The sequence below is a fragment of the Psammomys obesus genome, unplaced genomic scaffold (assembly GCF_907164565.1).
Source record: "Psammomys obesus unplaced genomic scaffold, mPsaObe1.curated_primary_1811, whole genome shotgun sequence".
NCBI classification, from domain to species: Eukaryota; Metazoa; Chordata; class Mammalia; order Rodentia; family Muridae; genus Psammomys; species Psammomys obesus.
Window position 1 is genome coordinate 19,956 of NW_026596225.1, and position 7,789 is coordinate 27,744.

General features: G+C 43.4%; 1 non-coding gene across 1 annotated transcript; it reads right to left on the reverse strand.

The window, feature by feature from the left end:
• Window positions 1-968: 968 nt before the first annotated feature.
• Window positions 969-1,070, reverse strand: LOC129668098 (U6 spliceosomal RNA). Its single transcript, XR_008718866.1, has one exon. It is a non-coding gene; the product is annotated as a U6 spliceosomal RNA (small nuclear RNA).
• Between the last annotated feature and the right edge of the window lie 6,719 nt (window positions 1,071-7,789).

The following is a 7,789-nucleotide window of genomic DNA, read 5'->3' on the forward strand; positions in this document are numbered from 1 at the left end:
CCATATTCAAAGAGTTGTATAGGTGTTGTCTTTAGCAATGGAGCCTTGCCACCAGTTTGTAGAGAGCAACCTACAGTCTTGGCCACAGCATGGCTTGCTTAAGGGTTCCCAAAGGATACCTTTGGCCAACAACTCAATTAGATGTAACCCAAACTCAGTACTGGAGGCTTCATTTGGTGATAAGAGATGGCCAGTTGGGGCTCTGTCACCCCTGTTAAACGATGATTTCATTTAGATTGACTCCTTACATGTATATACTTTAGGGAACTTACACTGTATTGGGGATCTCTAGTACCCTTCAAACGGCCATTAATTTTTGCTGTCCCTCCCTGTTTATCATCCCTCATCCCCTTTCTTCCCTCGCCCTACCTTCTTGATCCTCCCATCCTAGCTCCCAACCCTACATCTATCCATAATATCTGTTCTATTTCCCTTTCCTAGGGAGATCTATCCACCACACCCCAGTCCTTACTCTATACCTAACCTCTGTGGTTCAGTGTAGCTTGATTATCATTGATTTAACAGCTAATATCCACATTTAAGGGAATACATACCATATTTGTCTTTCTGGGTCTGGGTTACCTCACTCAGGATGATATTTTTCTAGCCCATATTTATTTTGTCAGATATTAAAATGGCTACACCAGTATGCTTCTTAGGTCTATTTGCTTAGAATATCTTTTTTCATCCTCTTACCTGAGGTGATCGCTATCTTTCACATTAAGGATCTTGTTTTTTAATCCATTAAGTGTCTTTTAATTGGGGAATTGATACCATTGATGCTGACAATCATCAGTGAGCAGTGTTTGTTGATTCCTGTTATTTTGTTGTTGAGTGTCCATCTTTTGATTTTCAAGTCTGGGATTATTTATTCTGTGTTTTCTTAAGTGTGGTTAATCTCTGCAGGTTGAAGTTTTCCTTCTAGTACCTTCTGTAGGGCTGGACTTGTAGACAGATAATGCTTAAATAAAAATTTGGAATGCTACCTAAGTCTGCATGTCATCCTTTCCCAGGGGTGACGCTGTCTTCTCTGTATCTTTTCAATTATAGTATATCTGTGCTGAAGCCAGCAGGTTTTGATTTGTTCTTATGTATGCTAAAACTTTTGTGGTATTCAAGCCTTTTACATATTTTTTGTGGAGTTTTCATAAGTTTGGTTTTAGAGGTCCTAGCTTAGTACCCACACCTTTCAGGAAAATTATGAATATTCGGTATGGGTATAATGCAGAAGGATCAGCTTAATCCATCCACGGACACACTGGTGTCTGGGTGTGGGTGGGGCTTGCAGTACCTCTGCCTTGAGAAGTAGGCTCACTATACTGCCATAGCCCAGCCCCCATTCCATGAAGACTGGGATGATCATGTGTCCTAGGTAGTAAGTAGGCACAGAAAGAACTGATTTGGGAAACATCTTTCCTCGTTTGACAGCTGAGACTTCTAAGATTTCAGCTTGTTTCTGAGTTTTGCTGGTTGCCACAGTTGGCTTCCGTGCAGAACTGAGCAGTGTTGAGCAAGCTGGGCTGGACGCCTGTCTTCTGTCCCCCAGGAAAGAGATTCCCACAGTAGAGGTGAACCCTGCAGACACTCTCTCTGGAGCAGCCCCTTCAGTCCAGAGCATGACCACCTAGTGACAACAGCAGGATGTCAAGATGTCTGAATCCAGGTGCCTTGTGAAGCACCACCGGCCTGCCGCCTCCAATTGGTGGAGATGACACCCGGTTTGCCAGAGACCTCAGCTCAGGACCAGAGGGGCCAGGGGCCCCCTCACTGCTTCACACTCAGGTGGACCGTCTGCTCCATGGCTTCAGCCCCTGTAGAAGCAGGAGAGCAACAGACCCATCCATAGACGAGGCAACGCCTTCTTGCACTTCTCCGCACACCCAGCATTTATTCTTCCAGACTGTGTTGGCAGCAAGCTAGCTGCTCTGAAATTGAGTGGTTTGCAAACACCACAAAGTCGGTAAAGAAGCAGAATGTGATTAACTCAGAACATGAAACTGAAACAAAATTGTGGCAGGAAAATATGCCAAAAAGAATACAGATCCAAGTGAAACTCAATATGCAAAACAAAAACACAAATAATCTCACAAAAAAAAAAAGAAGAGGAGGAGGAGGAGGAGGAGAAGGAGGAGGAGGAGGAGGAGGAGGAGGAGGAGGAGAAAAGGTGGTGCAGTAACCAAGAAACTGTGGGTCTAAGGTTGCTGCCACGGAAATGCAGCTGGCAAAGAAAGACTCCCTACTAGCCACCGTGGAAGGAGAAACCACTGATACTGGTGGCAGATGTTTCCAGTGCCAACTCCTGGCAAACAACTATATTGCCACCTAAGGAAGGCCGCTTTGAGCTGGATGAATGGGATCAGAGCTGTTTCTACAGGGAAACAAACTGCTGACCTTGACAAACACACAGTGTTATGGAGGAGAGAGCTTACAGGAGTGTATTGACCTGATGTGTTAGAATAAGGCTCATCTATTAGATGCCAGGGATGGGTTCTGTAGGGTCAAACATTTTTGCTCTGCTTTAATACCCCAAGTTAGTGAAATATTCTGACTTTGACACTAATGAAAATGTTTGGAAGAATCTACCCAACCTGAGGGCAGCTTTCTCCCATTCTTCCTCTTCTTTCTCAGGACAGAATACCTGCTAGTGTTGGAGGTCACTATGATTGCTTCATTGCTTTACAAATGAAAGAGTAGAGAAAAATTGTTATCTTTTCCATCAGAAAACCCACTACCACTTCCATGAGAAAGGCATGGCCCAAGAGAACCTATGAAAAGATACCTATGATGCTCTACCTTTAATCTTCGCAAAACCACCCCAGCACAGCATGTTAGCAGGAAAGCTGGCATTTGTACTATCTTGAGGGAACTGCATTTGACTCTTTCCCCAGTGTCAAAATATATTGGATAACAAACAGCAAATGCCTAGCTCGGTTAGTTTTGCTGCCAGCAAAACTCTCTATCATCAAGCTATATCTCTAGCTCTAATAAAATCCCTGAGTAATTAAAAACTAAAATAAACCCTAATCCTTGAGGGGGTGGTGCCTTTAATCCCAGCACTCAAGAGCAGATTTCTATGACTTCAAGGCCAGTCTGGTTTACAGAGTGAGTTCCTGAACAATCAAGGCTACACAGAGAAATCCTGTCTCAAGAAACCAAAACAACAGCAGCAAAAACTCTAGCCCCAAGTTGCTCAAGGGTCAACAGTCACAATGACTGAGGTCCTCAGTTCCTCTGTGGGGTCTTTGCTATGAAATGACATTCTACAAAGGAGAAGGAATATACCCCAGATCTCCTCAGATAAACTTATTTAAGGAAGTAACTAAAGAAAGGGTTTGGAACCATTCCAAAGTGGCAGAGTTAGTTCTCAGGGCAGCTGAAACCAGCCAACAGATAACCTCAAGCCCCTGAAGTGCTGTCTTTCTCCAAAAGCAGAAGGACATAGAAAAAATGTTGGTGTTTTATTAAGATAGTTTAAAATGTGTAACATAACATGTCTAAAGGCCCTTCTATGATACGTAAAGAAGCAGAAGGCTTAGGTAAGTAAGGCATCTGTCCCATCTTCCAAAGAGCCATCCAATGAGGCACTTAGGTTGAAGAAATCTCCTGGATCTTGGTCACCATGGGAATGTGGAGGAGGAAGTTGGGGATCACAGGTATGGGGAGTGGGTTGGCCATCAGCAAGACTCCCTACACCAGGTGGTAGCTGACCTGGAGCAGGCAGAGGGGATCTCTGTCAATCACCAACATTGGGTTCCTCAGCTCCAGTGGTCTTTACCTAGAGTGCAGAGACCTGAAAGAACGAAGCTTGGAGAATCGCCTCTGGGCAAGCTTGCTGGAAGGGTTCAGCGTTTCTGGGGAGTCGTTTGCCTCCCTCTGCATTTCAGGAACGAGAGCCCAGGCAGGGTGTTCTCCCTCCCACTTTGGGGTGCTCTGCCCTCTGGGTATGTGTCTCAGGCAGGCCCAACTCAGAAGACCACAGGGCTCAGCACCCAGCTGCATGGTGAAGTTCCAGCGGTCCTCAGAGAGATGTCCCAGCTTTGGATAAAAAGGCAGCGGCCAGGCACCCGAATACCCTGGACGGAGGTATCTTAGGTTTCTGGGCTCTGGTGCCTGGATTGCGGAATCCCAGGCTTGCCTCACACAGAGCTGGTACTGCTGCTCCATGGCTTCCCTCTGACAGCAGGTGACAGTGGGAATGTGGTCAGAAGATTCCAGCATTGGCTTGGAATGGCAGCTGTGTTGGGTATCCAAAGTAGAAGTAAGAAAGCCTAGAAGAAAGTTTGGGTGTGTCAGACATGAAGGGGTGTCCTCCCCCCCCCCCCCTTTTTTTTTTTTTTCAGAAACTGACTAGTATCACGGTTTATATCTAGTAACTCTACAGACACTGAAACCCCAGACTCCAAGTGAGGAATGCTTGGGGATGAGGATGAGACTATAAAAGGAACTGATCACTGAATGAGAATTTCTAAGTGTTGAAGTTTACTCTTCCAACCCCGCTCTCCTTCCCAGGGCTGAAAAGTGACTCCAGAACAGTGTGTCTGGTAGTAAGCATTCTACCTTTGAGATTTATCCTAATACACATACTTTTTTTTTTTAAATATAGGGTCTTATTAAGAGGCCTGGGATAGTCTTGAATTGTTTCTGTTCAAGTGTACTATACAACACAGTACACTTGAAACAAAATTGTTTAGCTAGTCAAAATGATGTAATGCTGCCCCCTCACTTCCTACACCTGCTTACCATTTTTTTCATATTAAAATCCCTGCCTTAGAAACAGACTGGTGTCACAGTCTGAGACCATTTCATGGCCCTGACCAGTCAGTTTTGTTCAGCATTCAGGAAACTTCCATCAATCTGAATCTGGTATGGTCAATGTGTAGTTAGTCCTGAATCCCTAACAGTTTTCAGCTGTCAAATTTCTCGTCCTGATTGCTGAACTGGAACTGAGTAAACATTTACAGCATGCACTGGAACTGAGTAAAAACCCTTTTCTAAGGACTAACTTTCATAGAACCTGAAGGAAGTAACCAGTAGAGCTCAAAGCCTGGGATGCATGAGACCCAGCATGGCAAGACATCCTTAAAGGTGCGGCAGCGGCATTTATATCTTGGCAATAACCAACAGCTGTCTGATTGGGCTTAATGCTTATTCAGCAGGAGCAAAATCACGCCTGGTACTGGAAAGCAGTCAACTAGTGAGGGCATGGATCTTAGAGAAAAACTTACCAGCTCTGTCTACTACACCAGCATGATTCCTAACTGCATTCCAAATATTTATCCTTATACCCACTGGTAAGTAGAGCTCCTAACACTCACCAAAGAAGACTTTCTTTGCAACAGGTAGAGATCAGTACAGAAAGACACAACTGGTCAAAATGCAAAGAACAGGGGCTGGAGAGACAGCTCAGCAGTTAAGAGAAATTCCAAGCACCCACATGACAGTCCATCACTGTCTAACTCCAGCTCCAGGAGTTCTGCACCTTCAAGCAGACACACATGAAAATAAGTATTTTTTAAAAAGACAAAAAATATGGTGGTGCATGACTGTAATCCCAGCACTCAAGGTTAGGGTTACAAAGAGAAACCCTTTCTTTAAAAAAAAAAAAAAAAGTAAGTTAGTTAGTTAGTTAGTTAGTTAGTTAGTTAGTTAGTTAAACAAATAAAATGCAAAGAACAACTGATTCATGAGTTGCCCAGCTCTAACAGATACATCTAAAACACAACTCCTGTGCCTAAGGCTCAAGTAATTTTGAGGAAGCAGGGATGGAAAGATAAGAGCCAGAGGATCAGAAAATCTGCTATGAAATTGTATCTCCTAAAAATTACAGGGAAGCTTCACCCACCAAACCTCAACAATGTAGCTGTCTTAGCAAGACCTGAGCACAACACAATAGACACACTAACCCCAACAGGAGAAAACTCTGGGGCCCTAGTCTCGGATAAAAGACTGTCTGCAACTAAGGGATGCTGAGAGGGAGGAAAGCAATCTTCCCCCATGTAGGAGCTCCCTAACTTGTATTGTTATCCAATACAAGGTGCTCATCCCTGAAAATCATGCATATGCAATACTGAATGGACTCTGGCCTTGTATCTATACATTTATATATTATACATAATAATAACAATTAAAGAAGAGAAGGCTGGGAGTTAGAGGAGGAAAAGAGAATGGAAGAAAATGATGCAATTTTTTTTTTTTCCAAGACATGTTTTCATTTGTTTTGTTTTGAGTAGCCCTGGCTTTTCTGGAACTCACACTGTTGAACAGGCAGACTGGCCTTGAACTCATAGACTCACTTGCCCTTCCCTCTGAGGGTTGGGATTAAAGGTATGTGCCACTACTACCTGGCACTTTATTAGGAGTTAATAAAAAAAAATTAAAACCCCAAACAAAAAACCAAAAGCTCAGGTGCCAGTAGCTAGTGGAGTGTCATCTGATTTCTCTGGCTAGGTATTGTATTTTTAAATTATCTTCGTAATGGGAGCAAACATAAGATTTCATTTTGTAAGACAGCTTTTATGAGCGAGGTGGTGGTGGCTCACACCTGTGATCCCAGCACAGAGGCAGGCAGATCTCTGTGAGTTAGAGGCCAGCCTGGTCTACAAAACAAGGGATACAGAGAAACCCTGTCTCAAAAAACAACAAAAAAAGATATCTTTTATGTAAACAGTCTCTAATAGATGTTAATATTTAGGTAGCTCTCACAGAAGATAGCTATACTAGTCAGGGTTCTCTAAAAGAAAAGACCTGAGAGATAAATATTAGGTTGGCTTACAAGATGCAGTCTGGGTAATTCAACGATGGCTGCCTCACACTAGAGAGGCTGAGAATCCAGCAGTTATTTAGTCCAAGAGGTTGGATGACCCGTGGTAGCTCCACTCTGGAGCTGAAGGCTTAGAGTATTCCTGGGAGCTACAGGTCTTCAGTCTGCTGAAATCCTGAAGAAGTAGGTTTAATACCGGTGAAGGGATGTAAAAATCTGCCCCTGCCTTCAGGTTTAAAGGTGTGTGCCACCATGCCCTGCTTCCTTTTATCTGGTCTCCTAGCAGAGGGTACAGCCCAGATTTTGGGTGGATCTTCTGTTTCAGATAATCTGGTTAGAAAATCCCTCGTTGGAGTGTTAAGCAGCTTGAGGTTTATTTGATTCCTTAGATGTCAAGATTACCCATCAGCAGTTTACTGCAGTGTTGCTGTTACTTGATCTGCTTCTGTTTGGTTGGTTGGTTTGGGTGTTTGGTGGGGGCTTTTGAGGCAAGGTCTCACCATATAGCTCTGCCTGACCTGAACTGTGATATGTAGACTCAAATCCTTAGATACTGATCTGCCTCTTCCTACTGAATGCTGGGATCAAGAATGTGTGCCACCATATCCAGCTGATTGTTTTGTACTTTTTGGGTTTTGTCTTTTTTTTAAATCAGGGTCTTATGCAGCCCTGGCTAACTTCAAATTTTCTGTGCAATTTACTGAACTACATCTGCACTCCTATTATCTTTAGTGTTCATTATACCATAGCAGATGTATGAACTAAACGAGAGCAATATAAAATGGAATTTACGTTTTTCCTCCCTTTCTGTGTCATATCTGTGTAACACATTCACATGTACATGGAACAGTTCTTTGACAAAAGCATCAACTCTTTCCTGTAAACCAGCACCCTGTGTTACACCAGTTGTGGACTTGTCACAAGAGCTTTCCTCCTCTCTTGATTGTATCAAGAAGCTGTTTGGAGTAACTGATCTGTATCATCTGGAATTGTTGTAGCACACTATAATACTGACACAACTACAAAAGT